The sequence below is a fragment of the Electrona antarctica genome, assembly GCF_951216825.1.
Source record: "Electrona antarctica genome assembly, chromosome: 4".
Classification (NCBI taxonomy): domain Eukaryota; kingdom Metazoa; phylum Chordata; class Actinopteri; order Myctophiformes; family Myctophidae; genus Electrona; species Electrona antarctica.
Window position 1 is genome coordinate 47,195,014 of NC_136809.1, and position 16,476 is coordinate 47,211,489.

Here is a 16,476-nt window from a genome sequence, read left to right on the forward strand (position 1 = left end):
TTGAATGGAGAATTTACAGTACGTCATATGTGGACGCGCAAATAGTCTATTTTCTTTCCTACACAAAGAGAATTTACATCATATGTGTCTGATGATGTACGATGATAAGAGCACCCCTCACTTCACACGGGTGTGATTTTACTTTATATAGTCTTGTTCACTGACAGGATATAAAAATCTTTAGCTACAGAGAAACAGTGTTTGTTCCAAGGGCACTCAGCGAAGCAGCATTTTCATTTACAACTTAACACATACTTGTACAACTTAACACACTTAAACAATCCACAATTCAGAAGGAAGCAGGAGTCTCATATTTATTTGGATGTAAAAGAGATATTTCTTAGCATGTGAAATATTATGAATGATTTCGGGAAAATATCAGTGTGGAAAAAAATATAACTCAGCAGTTAAAGGGATATTTCACTTTCAAGGGGCAGCTACAATGAATATCAAATATCTAAATACTGAATCGAGCAACTAAAAAACTAGTGTTACATAAGCCTGAGTAGACAATAGAATATCCCTTTAAGTTTCAATAGACAAACATGGGTGCCATTCATTAGTGTGTGGTAAAGGTGTTATTTTAAGTGCATATTCTCAACCATGCATGCTGCAGGTGGGGCATGGATTCTCAATCGCTTAATAGCTTAAGACAATAAACTGCTCAAAATTGGGGAGATTCAAAAGAAACGTGGATGTGCATTGAAATCTGTGACTCTTAAATGGAAGAAATTGTACTAACATGCTTTTATCTCATGTTCTCTCAACAAATCTGTGCCATGTTGGGAGAAACCACACTATAAAAAGCCAGTGTTCATTTTATCACTATGTAAGTTTGAAACTGCACCGATTTAACCAAATGCACCCTAATGGGCAAGGTCCAAAACAAGGTCAGCATTTGACTGTGCAATGCATCTATGCTGCCAGGGGTCATATTAATCAAGAAATTGTTCGTTTTAGTCTGGGCCATGTGTGATATATACCAGCCCTGTCTCAATAACTGGACTAATCTCCTGATCGTCTCTCTGTTTTTGAGTAAGTTGTATTATTTTGGGTTCCAAGCATTATGCAAGTACCAAAAAAGAGAGAAGAGAGAGAGAGTTAAAGAAGAAAGGGTGCCATGAAGACTGCAGGGTGGAACTCCTTTTTTATATTTATTTATTTGGAAAGTCTATTGTCCTGCATCTGAAAGGAAGAAAATATCAAGATCCTTGGGCTTCATCCTTGAGTGATTGTGAAGAAACATAATCAGAACCATGAAATCAAAGTTTTCTTTTCAAGGAGAAGGCTGAAGAAATGCTTCACTCACGCAGGCTTATTGTAGAAACAGAACTAGAGTCGTAATCAGAACTTGTCTGTCAAATTAGTTAAATGTACCGTGGCATGATAATCTTCAGTCCCATGGGTCATGCAGGTGCTTTATGTAGATGGATGGATGGATGGATGGATGGATGGATGGATCATATGGATAAATGAATGGATGGATGGATGGATGGATGGATGGATGGATGGATGGATGGATGGATGGATGGATGGATGGATGGATAAATCCACATTAATCGCCTGGATGGCTGGATAAACCCACATTAACCAGCCCTAACCAAAAGACAAGCAACAAGAGAGCAAAAGAAAGAAATGAAAGTGCCATACAGATGGAAAACTGACAATATGATAAAAGGCAAGGGCTTTGAAGGAACACTTGGGTCCCTACAGCCCCAATATTGGTTTAAATCCTGACTCTAAACAGAGAGTTTAGCAGAGAAAGAGACTCATGCTCAGCCAGATGAGACAGATTTGCCACAGCACATCACATGAATAATAATAAATTGAGCAAGAAGAATGAGTACAAACCATATTGTAATGTGAACTGGCTGAGCCTCATTGGCAAATTTGAAAATATTTATCTTCAACATTAATATCGCACACAGAAGATTCACAATCCACTCCTTCACCACAATACAGAAGAGAAAGATAATCAATATATCATGTATGGAATATGTAGGATATACATGAAAAGTTTTCTTGTTGAATGATTTCAATTCAGTTTGTGCTGTGCAGAGATGTAAATCATTCTTATAATATATATATTATAAGAATTATTATAAGAGACAATGATGCCTCTTATCTACAGTATTATATTATATATTATATGATATAATATAATATATAATATAATACTGTAGATAAGAGGCATCATTGTCTTATTAAGTAAAACATAAAAGGAAATAATAAATAAATATTTACTGGCAGTGTGCCAACACTTAGATTTAGCAGGAATAGCATTTTAGCAACAAAATACAACAATGTTACACGTAATGTTTTTACATTTGACATCACTTTAAATTGAACAGTGCCCCAACAGTGTCTCTCACCAAAAATGACAGTTATTTTCGGAAAGCCACACTGTAGTATGACAAAATAAGACTTTTAGCTAAAGCGTCTGAGAATACTTATAGTTTCCTTGTTCATGGGATGGAGTGTGGTGTTCGGGGATGGGGTCAGGGTCGGTCGGGGCTGTGGTCGGGGCAGTTATGGATGGAGGGATGGGGGGGTGTTGCATGGTGTTTAGTCGTTGGGGAAACACACAGGGTTTTGGGAGCGAAGCCAAAGTAGCGCACAAGCTGTGTGAAATCCAACAGTCAGCGCTGGTCTGTAATCAAAGTGCCTCAATGGCATCATCAGATCTCCACCGGCTCACCTCAGGATGGCTGTCTGATGCGGCGTATGAAAAGATAGAGACAGGGGTGAAGGAAAAGGGAGACACGGGGGAAGGAATGAGAGAGGAGGAGGGTGAGCAAGATGGAGAGAGTGAGAATAGGGGCGAAACTGGGGATGGAGATCATTCCCACAACAGATACCACTATCTCACAGGGTTTAAAGGGCCCCCTTTCTGCAGCCCCCCTCCCCTCACAGATAACAATGCCAAAACTTGGCAACCAACCCAACCCATAAAGCAACAGTTTCCCATCAGGGAGAGGCAGTGCCTTGGCACCAGTCTGAATAAGGGGCACTGTAAGAACATAACAGACATGAATAGAGTCTGTAAGAAACCTTAAAGGAAAACAATGCATATGTATCAATTCATTTAAAACTATATGGGAATTCTTAATGTGAAAGCACACCACTCTAATCACATATACTGTAACACTCCAGATACAGTATATACAGTATGCAGTAGATATATTTAGAAATAAGACCTGGTTTAAAAACATGTCAATAGCTGTCAATGCTGAGAGAAGAAAATTTAAGTTCAATTTAGATAAATATAAACAATACAATATTGATTTGGGATATTGTTTGCCCAAATCATCAATTAATGTAAAACACAAACTATAAAGTTTGCCTACTAACTTGTTGGACTAAGATTCTCAAAGCACCCACCCCCTGCCAAGGGATGAGGGCTTTACCTTTTTGCAGTTGGCACAACCCACTATGTGCTCACCAGCAATCCAACCCCAGTGCCACCAGATTATGCAAATTCATGGAGATGTCCTATTCAACACTAACCTCTATTTAGAGCAGCGACCAAGATATTTGAGCCAAAAATGGAGAGATAAAAGAGGTACTGTTATAAAGAAAACACAGAGAAGGGTCAAACACATTTCAGATATAAATGAACATATAATGAATACTGTACATAAATGTCCTACTGTGGCACTGAATTTCAGCCATGCCCTCTTGTTCTATTTACAATATGTTATGCAATTTTTGCTACCCTGTAACTGGGCACTGCCACTCTTCATTGGCAGAGACATTGAGCCAAAGGGGAGCAGACAACAGCATGGGAACTTCCCCAAAAAAGAGCTGACAGATCTCTTAAAGTAGTAGAAAAACCCACAACATTACACCAAATGCTTTGTTATTCATGGGAAAAAAGAGCAAGCTTGTTAACTTGCACAATTAAGGCATCATTTGCCAAGAGAAAGTGCAGTGCTCTGTTTGCCATTGTTTTTTAAGACAAAGGGTTGAAAAAGCGAGTCTTAAATCAGTCCTTTGAGCATCATGAGGGTGACTGTGGTTATCTGTGTGCCACAACAAGGGGCACTTTTGTCACAAGCACAGACAGTGTGACATTGGGAAAGTGCTCAGGATAAATCAAGTGATTTTGCATGGTAGATCGGTAAAGAGCACACTACACATTCCAGTTCCTGTGTGCTTTCATCAAAGTGCTCTGTGTCAAGGAGAGGCAAATAGCAAAACATGATTTACCATTTGAAGGCTTTTTGTCGACAAATAATTCATATTTTGAAGAATATCTTAAAAACCAAAACCAATCGAGTTATTTATTAGCACAAAGTTAAAAAACAGGTGAAAATATATGTAACCATATTGTGGAGGAGAAGTTTAGAAAGGTTTAGGAGAAGATTTAAAGGTCGAAAATGCTGTGAAGTGGTCCTTTAACGTTTAGCCAACTTTGACTCAGTTATTCAGCTATGTTCAGTTCCATTTGATTTACTTCAGGCAATATGTTAACAAAACAATAAGGACCATTGAAATGGTCTGCTTAGTTACCAATAACTTAATTAATTTCTCAAGCTGTCAATAATAGACAAAACTAGAAAAAGTGCCCTTCCGGGCACAGGTCTCCACCAGTGTGTGTGATGTTTGGCAAAATGTGTAGGAGTAATATATAAACGTGTGTGTGTGTGTGTGTGTGTGTGTGTGTGTGTGTGTGTGTGTGTGTGTGAGACGCGGCTTGGCCTGTTGTAGCGCCACCATGAGGCTGATTCGAAAACTGTCAAGTGGCATTTCTTCCTCAGCCTAGTGGGAATATGCATGCACAGTTTCACCGCAATCGGACGCTGCGTTGAGTAGTTGTGGCGATTTGTACAAAACGGGTACAAAGCAGGCTACTCCTGAAAAGTTTAGAAGCCAATCGTAGCCAATGAGGGTGGATTATGATAAATCAAACAAACCCGTCTTGATCACATGACTATGGAGAACATGTGTACTGATTTGCGTGAAATTTGGATAAAATCTGAAGGAGTAATATTAGAAAATGTGTTTTACATATGTCGGCCTCCTGGTGGCGCTATAAAGAGCAGATGTGAAAAATTCCAGGCAAAGGTTTTTCCTTGGCCTCTAGGGAGTTGGCATACAAAGTTATCCACAGATCCATGCAGTTAGAGGTAAAAACACTTTTCGGCCAGTTATAGCGCCACCATGAGGCTGAGTTGAAAATGTTCATGTGGCATTTCTTCCTCGGCCTAGTGGGAATGTGCGTGCACAATTTCACGGAAATCACATGATGTGTTCATGATTTGCAGCATTTTGTTTGAAACTGAGCACTCCTGCGAACTTTGGAAGCCAATCTTAGCCAATCAGGATGGAGTCTGAGAAATCTGAAAGACCTGTTTCGTTGAATGGCTCTAGAGAGACTGTGTACCAATTTGTGTGATGTTTGGACAAAATCTGTAGGTGTACTGTCCAAAAACTTGTTTTGCACAAAGCGGCCTCCTGGTGGCGCTATAACAGGCCGTTCTGGAAAATGTGGGGCAGAGGTTCATCGTTGGCATCCAGGGAGTGTGTGTGCAAAGTTTGGCATCGACCGGGTTAACGGTGCCGGAGATTAGCTGGTAACAGACGGACGGAAGGACACACACACAGACACACGGACACACACACACACGGACGGAGTGCAAAACATACTCTCTCCCCATGCCTTCGGCCTGGTGGAGACAATTAAAGGGTATCTTTGAAAAACAAGGTCCCGCACACTGCAGACACTTGCCAAAATGTTGCTCTTTATCAGGTCGACGTTTCGGTCGATTAGACCGAAGCGTCAAATGACATGTACACTATTGATGGTGGCATGGTCTTTTAAAACCAGGACACTTGATTAAGAATAATATACGTCAGGCACAAACTATATGAGCTGTCAGGGCACTCAGGCACTCATGGCATTTTGTTTACCACTGCCACCGTCTATCATAATCTTAAATATAATGTGATACACTAGTTAACAATCCTGTTAGCTTGTGTCTCTGGCCATATTTGTTCCGTGTTTCTAATTCTGTATTTTTCTTTTAGCTGCTTCTCCTGTGTTCTTCGTATAAGCGTCAACAGAAATTCCCATCAGAAATTGCATTTCATGAACAGAGGAGTCTCTTCCATTTCAATCGCTCAGTTTCCTCTGAGGTTCTATTCACTTGAAAAGGTTCCTTAAAGAAAGACATTAAGAGGACCAGGAATGCATCGTGGCTGGCTTTTTTGTTGGGTCCTGCCAGCACCATTCTCCAACATAATGCTTCAGTGACAAAATGGAGAATATGAACACCGACAACGCAAATCAGATAAATCAAACATGAAGTGCACAGGCAGCCTGAAAAGGGTGTGGGTGATGTGGTCAAACAGTCACAGCTGAAGCATCTGACAAACTTGACGTCCCAGTAAGCCCTTTGCACAGCCCAGAAGAAAGGATAAATAAAATCCAGTAGTCCTAATATGCTCCCGGTGCGCTTGGCTGGACTCATGAGGGGCCAGAGAGGTGTGTCCCCACAGACAGACTGTCTTTTGTCTGCAAAGATGACAGCCGCTCCTATGCATTTAGCTGTGTCCAGGGCCAGCAAGGGAACACTGAGGGCGTCACAGGTCAGCGTCTGAGGTCATGATCTAAGTGACCAATCCGGTAAAAAAAAGAAGAAGCTTAAATTAGACTGGTAGACCATGCAGCGATGGTGCATGGCCGAAGGGTTGTTGAAGACTTCATTTCAAGTTATTGTATTCAAACTAAATAAGTTGTAACTTCACAAAAGTTGTTTTTTATCAGTAAAGCATCATGTATTTATGTATATATTCATTTTATAGAATAAATTGGTTAAAGCCTTTAATCAGAAGCAAATCAATAATATTCACTGAGGGCATAATCAGAATGAGGATAGAAACATAGCACACAAGTTCTTAAAAAGTTCTATACCTTGTTGAATGAGACAATTTCACTGTGGAAGGAGGTAAGAAGGTGGCGAACTTAAAAGAGGGTCCAAGGCAGCTCTGTCCAGTTGAAGTAGAAAATCCTTTATTTCATCAAATTTCAACAATTAAAAAAAACGACCAACGCGTTTCGGCCTGCATGGGCCTTCATCAGGGTCAACTAGAAACATGTTCGGTAATACCATGTTTAACTTGGTGATGTTGCATTATCATGGACATGGTTTTGGTGAATTGGTCATACCCCAGCAACCTTATCATGACCTTCACAGCAGGGCACCGATGTCTTACACCCAGAACATGAGACAATAGAACAAGTGTCAATTACTGCAGTCATCAGCTCAAACAACACACAGTGTAGTCCAAATGGTATTTTATTATTTCCGCCAGGCCAGAACAGCCGGGGACTGGGAATATGTTTTTCCCATGGATCTGTCCGTGCGTCTGTGAGCAGCTAATCTGGGACACTGCTGGACTGATCGGTGTGAAACTTTGCATTCAAACTCCCAGTAGCTACGCCAAGAAAGAACCTCTCATGGTGACTCTTGACAGGAAACTTCACTTTTTGGCCTATAACTCTTGAACCGTACAATATAGTTGTACAATATATATTTTCCGCCTAGATTAGTTTCATCACGATGCAACTTCCCATAGGCCACGCCTGAAAATCTAATTTCTGCCTGGCAAGATTTTTCACCATGTCAGCAAAGCACCAGAGAAGCTCTGACAATTTAAAGCCTATTTATTAGAGGTGCTAAAAGACATTTCGATATCAGTATAACTTGCAGAGTCATGAGTTAGTCGATGACTGACATGAGTGATACATAAATATACCAAAACACTTCATATGTGTATTTGTATTATAATGACACTTCAACTGAGTAGTCACTGATTCATGCTGGTACGATGTATAGTGTAGCAACCCTGTAAAAGACCCAGCCGTAACTTACTCGAGTACGGTATTGCTCTCCTGGCATTGCTTTTTCCCACTTTTTTCTCCCCAATTTAGTCGCTATGCCAATTATTTTATCCCCACACATATTTCACCCTGATGAAGGCATTGTTGCCACAACACGTAGGTGTATTTTTGAGCGGTGCACACGGCTCCAATGACTGGCCACGTGTGAGCTTCACACTGTGCACTATACAGTATAACTATTACAATAGTATACAGTACAGTAGGCAAACAGTTTAGAACAGTACAGTCAGTACAGTGCAGCGTACAGTACTGGAGTACAGTACTCTGCAGTACAGAACACAGTACAGAACAACCAGTGCTTAATTAATGCCGGAACTTGCCGAAGCTCAGCTACGGAAACTCCCTCCTGTGCTCCGCTACCTATAGAAGGGCTCCGGTACCCCTCTAGTCTAGAGGGCATACCGCCACCCCAAATGCACATACAATATACAATATGTCTGTATTGTTATTTTAGTTTCATTTTCAAGTCAACTATGTGTCTTCATGGTCATAGCTACTTCAATTTCCAGTACGATTCCAAAATAAAACATGGGTTGAATGATCACATTCCAAGTACAAAAATAAAAACACCCTTATTTTGAAATGCCCGTCCGCTTTGAGAGGAAATAGGTGGCTATGGGTCCCCCTTGACACATTGTCAAGCCTGTGTTATGACTAAAACAAGTCTCAGTCTCTCTCGTCGACTTTTGCGGGGGTTTTTTCTTTGTTCGTTGCATATGGAATATTGAACATACTTTTATGAAGCAATAGGTCCGTCCCACTAGCCTTGGGGACAGCAGGCGTTTTGTTTTCAAAACAAATGGTGAGTTATGAATAGAACTGGGTCATTGGACTATGGTCAACAACATTGCCATCGTGAAATCTCGCAAAGACAACAGACTTTACAGCATGGCTCAGAAACGAATATGTGATTGCTTTGGTTGGCCCAAATAAAAAAAAAGACTTAAAAGGAGCATTCAGTGATTTGAGTGATTTGGAAAACCACCCAGTTCGCCCCGGTAACAAAATGTGCACATGCACGCTCTACAGTGGGGGGAAGTGCAACAGGCCAACAGCATGTGCACTAGAGACTGACACGGGAGTGGATTTTCACTCCTGTCCCATCCCACTCCTGCAGAAAAAATCCTGTCCTGTCCCAATCCTGGGCCAGAGTAAAAAACAAAATCCCATCCTGTCCCACTCCTGTAGAATGACTCCTGATCCCATCCCGCTCCCACTCGAAATTACTCCCGCTCCCATCCCGCTCCTGTTTTTTTTTTTTTCTAGGAAAAGTTATTCTATATCTATCCATCTATCTATCTACCGGTATCTATCTATCGCTTCCTGCTTCTCAAGACAGATAGCCTACCAATACAAAAAAATAAAATAAAGTGGGCAATGGTGGATTTAACTTTGACTACCAAATACAGTATATCCTATTCATATCAATATTAAAACAAAACCAAGAACAGTTCTGACTGTTGACAAGTGCTTTGTAAATTTTTTAGATATATAATAGCCAATAAAAACATATATAAATATTTTTTACACACAGTAATAAACGTAATACAGATCTTCTCTTATGGGGGTCCCTGGCATATTTTCAAATGGGGGTCCGCGGGCTAATAAATGTTGATTTAGGGGTCCTTAACATGAAAATGTTTGGGAACCACTGGTGTATGGGACTCGTTTGTGAGAAAGAAGGGAGACGATGTATTGAACATTCGCTCAGCCTAAGACAGCTGTTCAGGGAGCCAAGCAAGTGCCAACAGTAACAGCGTTAGCATGTAGCTAACGTAGCATCACAATTGCAAGTTGCCACTGCCAGGGGAAACAAATGCATCAGGATGATCTGGCTATAAATAATCGATTATATCACATCACCGGCGCGATGCAGAATCATGCAAGGCCGCACTGCGATGTCTTCATATTAAATGAAACGTCCACTGGATTGCATGAAGGAAGTTTTCATCCTCTCCCGGTTGGAGCGGACTCAGCGGAGCCTGGAAGCATTAGCACTGATGGGGTATGTAGTTCTTTTGACTTGCGTCAGCAAGTCAAAAGAGTGTTGGCTCACTGAAAGATGACTACAACAAAGATGGGCGCTTCTGTTCTTTTGGTTGGCAGCGCGACCAGTTGAAAATGTCATTCACGATCCTGCACGCTCCTGTTGATTTACATTCCCGTCCCGTCCCGATCACGGGATTAATACAAATATTAATCCCATCCCGCGTGAATCCTGCGGGAATCCCGTGACCCGCGGGAGTCCCGACAAAATGTCAGTCTCTAATGTGCACCCCACTCGATCATGATTGGAGGAAGGCCCCTCTCATCCTGATTGGATGAAGGCTTTGCCACCCGCCACCAAAACTGAAACTAGGGTTTTTTGACCCCAGGGGCTCACTGGGGACAGGGAGGAACTCCTTATATGGTCAGCACACTCTATAGTAGGGAGGATTATCCAGAAAAAAAATAAAAATAAGTGATATTTAGATTAAGTCAAATCACTGAATGCTCCTTTAAGTAGTATTAGCGTTGATGAGGTTGTCATCGGAGAAGAGGACGACGACAACACACGGTGCAGGTATTTATTTAGCATTGCTTTACTGTTCTGATAATGGGCCACGGCCACCACATGTGCCTGCTGCTGCTAATGTTTGTTAAACTGTATTCTCAGTTGGGACGCTGTGCCAACTGAACTGCAAATGTTATATAATATGCTTGGTTGGTCGACGCGTGGCTGCAGGTAAATGCCGGCGCGCCATGAGTCGGCGGAGCCTCTCCGATCTCTGACTGGGGAGGAACTGCTGGGATGACTGGGATGTGGCCAGGCTATAGGAGCAAAACATCTGGGATGCGGAGAAGGGAGGGGGCACGGGACGGAGAGGGGGACAACAGTCTTGTCAAAACTTGACTATTGTAATTCGCTCCTTACTGGCCTACCGGCATGTGCACTTAAGCCTCTCCAAATGATCCAAAATGCCGCAGCTCGTCTGGTCTTCAACCAGCCAAAATTCTCACATGTCTCCCCCCTGCTCCGCTCCCTGCACTGGCTCCCAGTCGCTGCCCGCACAGAATACAAAACTCTGATGCTGGCATTCAAAGCAACCAAAGGTATGGCTCCCCCATATCTTGCAAGCATGATTGAACCCTACAAACCCTCCCGCGCACTCAGATCAGCCAACGCAGGAAAGCTGGAAGTACCCTCACTAAAAACGCCGGGACAACGCTCCACACGTCCCAAACTCTTCTCCCTTCTGGCCCCAAAACTGTGGAATGCACTCCCCGTTGCAATCAGAACTGCAGCATCACTCCCAATCTTCCGCCGTAGTCTGAAGACCCACCTTTTCAGACTCCATCATGGCCCATAGCACTTATCCTACCCCCTTAGATAGCACTTTTTAGACAGCATTTGAAACAGACTTATAGCATGTCATGTAGACAGCACAATAATTGCATTGTATATAGTCATAGCACATCATAGTACATATGTATAGCATAGTATAGTATATATGTATAGTTAATATGTATAGTGTCATTATATAGATATGTTCTAGTTACGTTCTTAGCTTACGCATGTTTCTTGATAAATGCATTTTATATATGTGATGTATTCCCATACTTTTGTTCCTGCCTAATGTAAGTCGCTCTGGATTAAGAGCGTCTGCTAAATGCCTAAATTGTAAATTGTAAATTGAGGTATAGCTGGAGATGGAATGAGCACAGCTACATGCTGGGCACTGAGGGGGTGAGGCGGAAGGGTCAATGCGAAAAGAACAACGGCGTGCTGGGTGGGGAGAATGGGGGGAGGGAAGGGAGGGAGAAGAGGGAGGGAGGAGAGAGGGTCTGGCACGGGTTGGTGCCTGTGGGCATCAGGTGAAGGAGGTGAGGAAGAGGACCAATGACAGCGATGGCGTCCACCAACTACAGCGGACGCATCGCAGAGAGATGTAGAGGACCAATCCTCAAGCCAAAAGGGACCTGTCACCTGCTGCCATGCTCCCGACGATGGTCTCGCCTCGATCGGCTGGGCCGGAGGGAGGAAACGGTCATCGTGGGTTCCATGAAGCTCACTGGAGCTGGTGGACTCATCGGAGCTGTGGAGCTGCTGCAGGATGAGCTGCTGCTATTCCATTTAGAACAATAGAGAACTGAGGTGTTGGAAAGACAATTTAAGGCAGCCAGTCAGTGTGAAACTGTAACACAGTAAAGTGTACAAAATACAATACAGCATGATGTATACAGGCATCAAAAAACGTTCAAATAATTGTCAGTTAAATTTAAAAAAAATCAATCACAGCATTTCTGTCTAAATCCAAATATGTGTTACACTTTACATAAAATAAAACTAAAGAAAACTTACAAAAAATGCTTCCTCTGTAGTGTTAAACAGCACAGACAACATCTTTCAGCATATACAATAATTTTCTGCCTTCTGTCCCTCCCACAGGTGCAGACTGATTACCCCTTTCACAGGTGATACAATCAAGGAGGGTGGGGTGACGGGGTCACAAACAGCCACACAAACTACTTCAAAATAAAACAGAAAATTGTTTGGATGGCAAAACAAGAACAAGTTAAAGCTGGAACAAGCTAAGGTGGCAATACCAAATATCAAACACTTGGATATTCAAAAGTGAGGAGCAACGATACTCACAACCAGTTTGAACCAACATGAACCAAGGAGGCAGTCAGACAGACAGAGCTCTGTCTTGGAATCACAAGGTGCCCAGTTTGATCCCTGACTGTGTGTCCTTGAGCAAGAATCTGATCCCCTATAACTGCGCCTCATGAAGGCGGGTGGCTTGGTTTCCTCTGCCGGCTGTCGCTTGTGAGTTTGAATGGTTGAACGTTAATAAATACATTGTTGCCTAAATTAAATTAATACAAAGTCACAAAGTATGCAGGGACATGCAGAGGGATCTGGATGCAGGGGCTGGAATTTAAAAACGGCACTCATTTGTTTTTATATTCCTACAGCAGATTTTGAGAAATATCTCATTTTAAATTAAAACTATAGGAATTCCTAGCATTAGGAATCGTCGTCAAGAGGCTCAATAGAAATCGGTTTCCTCTTGAAACGGTGCACATTTCAAAACAAGAGTTTGTTTTTAGTCTGTAATGTGACACAAATGTGTAATTTAGAAATTGTACGACTGGAAATAGAAGTAGCCAGGTAGCCTATAGTTTTAACTACCGGTACTTCACGCTATTGGGGAAAAATCAACTGCTACATCATTGATTTACCTACCTCGGGGCTCCACGCAATTGCAAGTAATTCATTAATTTAGTCAAAGGTTTACTCAAATACTCAAGTAAAGTAAAAGTTTCTAAAACTGTACAGTACTTGAATATACTTAGTTACCTTCCAAAACAGGAGGACGGAGCCAGCTCGCAAACATCATAATCATCACACAGAAGATGCCGAAAGTGAGAGATTGTTTTAATCCCCCATGCCACGTTTTGTACACTCGCACATGTATGATTTGGATAAATGGTTGTTTTTCCTCTATTATTGAGCATCAAAGAGACAATGCTTCGTAATACAATGTATTTACACTGGTAAAGTCCTTTAATACCAGAATGTTGTGATAAGCATAACATACGTCAGGCAAATAACATTTTACTAAAATTTATAAAATTAACTGTTAGGGAACTCATGGCACAAATGGCATATGGTGCCAATGTTTAAAACATAGAATTCAAAACGGAATCCAAGATAATTTGTTATTAAAGTTTTGAATCAACATTCAGATCGGAAAAATAATTAACTTTCACTTCTTCTTATTTGAAATAAAACACTTGTTTGAATAAAACTCTATGAATTATTCCTTTTACATTGACGACCCACACAAGAGAAATTATTTAACAGTACATGGTTTGTGTAACATTTGTGGGTCGCGGACACATTTTTTATGGGTCCGTTTTTAAATTTTGTTTTTTTAAATGCATGTAACTTGAGAACCGTTCGCCCCACAGACTTCAAATTCGACACGCGTTCCACACCCCCACAGGGAGTGCAGTGCCCGTTGTTGAGTTGGTCAAACCCATGGTTGTCCAGAACCGCCACAAAAGGCCTCTGCCCGGGCTCTGGACAGGTCCCCTGCCCAGGCTCCATATATGGAGCTGGCCTGTTCTGACATCACAACACTCCATATTTGGGCATGCCTGACACAGAACTCCATATATAGGAATAAAGCCAAGGACACAGAGAGACAGATACAGAAATGTTCATATATAGGCATAAAAGGGACACAGACAGATGGGTGGAACGGGTACTCTGACACGGGTACAACGGGCATTGCATAGCCGGGTGCATGGGGCATGGATCTCCAACTTCCATCGTTACTGACTCGGTGCACTACAGCCGGAACCGGTCTAGTCTTAGATGCATCTGATGCTTAGTCCAGTTACCCTGGGTAAATATAGTAACTTTGCTTTGCTTTGCTTTGCTTTGCTTTGCTTACCACGTCTCTGTGTGTATGTACATGTGTACGTACGCCTGTAATCCACTCAAGAACCGTTCGCCCCACCGACTTCAAATTCAACACGTGTTCCACAGCCCCACAGGGAGTGCAGTGCCCGGTGTCGAGTCCGTCGGATAGCCAGTTGTCCAGAACCAGCACACAAGCCTCTGCCCGGGCTCTGGACCTGATCACCCTATATCTCCAAATATGGAGCTGGCCTATTCTGATATCACAATGATGTTCTGACATCTGCATACACTCCATATTTGAGCATGCCTGACAAAGAACTCCATATATGGGCATAAAAGGACACAGATATAATTTGATTGATTGATTGATTGATGTATTTATTAACAGTTTGCAGAATTACAGTAGGCCTACATTTCAAGCACAACTCAATACAAAAACTGTTAACTGTGGATGACACAATAAAGCATTACACTTGTTTACAATAGGGTCCACCATTTTCAATTCATCAGAGATTAATTGAAAATGAAATTAAAAAATAACTGTGTGGTAGGGTTGTTCCGATCGGATCGGGTGATCGGAAATCGGCTCCGATCACATGATTTTATTTATTTTAATTGTCTAATGTAAATCTCAAAGAAAGATGTATAAGCAATGAGATTTTGTAAAAACTGTTGTGTTTATGCTAGTTGTTTTCCTTCTGGTCCCAGTCAGAGATCATCAAACAAGCAAAAAAATGAAAACGTGATCGGGACATCCCTACTGGGTGGGGCATGCATTTCCAACTTGCATCGTTCCAAGTAGGCCAGTGCCCAACGGACACCGCTCTAGTGCTTAAGAAGTCGTGGAAATAGCCGATCTACAAGCACACAACGCAGCGCAAAGCGACGCGTTGTGTGAGCTTGTATATCTGCTATTTTCAATAGTTTGGGTCCCGGGCAAACGTCTAATTTCTCTTTTGGGTCACGGGCTAAAAGGTTTGGGAACCAGTGCTCTAGATGAAAATGATAGACCTGCCCCAGTCAAGCCACACTGGAAAGTAGACATATTTATACCTTTGTATGGAGACCCTGAACTGCCTGCGTACATATGGGAGCCCAGGTCCACTGTGAAGCAAACAATGAAGAGTTTGAGATTCTTCCCCTCAGTGAACAACAAAACTAAAAAGAAGAAGAAAAAAAAGGAGAAAAAAAACTGAGCTTTATAAACAGATTAAAAACAGACACAGGACAAGTTGGAGGGAGTATAGGGAGCGCTGCTGCAGCCCTTTGGGGAGACAAGACACCCAAAGATAACTTTCTGAATGGGTACGCTTTCTCCTTTTCTCTAGCCATCATAGGATAGGAGGGGAAGGAGAAAGGACTAACTAGATGCACATTTTACATTGAAAACTGTTATTGTCCCGTCCCTAATCTGGCCCACCATCTGAGAGAAGGGCTGCGCCTAAAAGCCGTGGGCCTGAATGGGAGGACGAGAGCCAACTTAGGGACAGGGGACGGACTGGGGAGAGACCGGGGGCGCCGGGTGGGCTGGTCTTTAGCTTTAAGATGGGATCAGTAGGGAAGTGTAGAATAGATATTTCTTTTTCTGTCTGTCTGTGTGTGTGTGTGTGTGTGTGTGTGTGTGTGTGTGTGTGTGTGTGTGTGTGTGTGTGTGTGTGTGTGTGTGTGTGTGTGTGTGTGTGTGTGTGTGCTTGCGTGCGTGCGTGCAGGCGTGTGTGTGTGTGTGTGTGTGGGTGGACTTTGTATTTGACTGTCTTTCACTGCCCTGATCCCTGTGGGCCTGGACAGTGAGATGCAGCTATATATATATTATGTGTATAGGTTACTGAGCGTGCATGTGCGCGTCATGCGTGCTTGTGTGCGTGCGTGCGTTCATGCTTGTGTACGTGCATACACGTGGGTGTGTGTTCGAGTGAGCGAGCATACGTGAAGTGCATGCATGTGTGCATGTCTGATTGCGAGTGAGTGAGTGAGTGAGTGAGTGAGTGAGTGAGTGAGTGAGTGAGTGAGTGAGTGAGTGAGAGAGAGAGGGAAAGAGAGATAGACACAGAGAGAGAGAGACTGATGGTGGGATCTACCCCTCTTCTTTCCTACAGCTGCAGCTCAGCGGATTAGCCGTCATCCACAAGGCAACATTACACAAGTAGCCTTTGAA

General features: G+C 42.4%; 1 long non-coding RNA gene across 3 annotated transcripts; it reads right to left on the reverse strand.

The window, feature by feature from the left end:
* Positions 1-1,627: 1,627 nt before the first annotated feature.
* LOC306922032 lies at positions 1,628-12,559 on the reverse strand. 3 transcript variants are annotated; one of them, XR_013789879.1, is made up of 5 exons: positions 12,543-12,559; positions 12,249-12,342; positions 11,874-12,036; positions 3,508-3,565; positions 1,628-2,712 (listed from the first exon to the last, which is right to left on the reverse strand). It is a non-coding gene; the product is annotated as an uncharacterized lncRNA (long non-coding RNA). The 3 variants fall into 3 exon arrangements; XR_013789880.1 differs by lacking the exon at positions 12,543-12,559 and having other exon boundaries at positions 12,249-12,534; XR_013789881.1 differs by lacking the exons at positions 1,628-2,712; positions 3,508-3,565; positions 12,543-12,559 and adding an exon at positions 5,784-6,612 and having other exon boundaries at positions 12,249-12,527.
* Between the last annotated feature and the right edge of the window lie 3,917 nt (positions 12,560-16,476).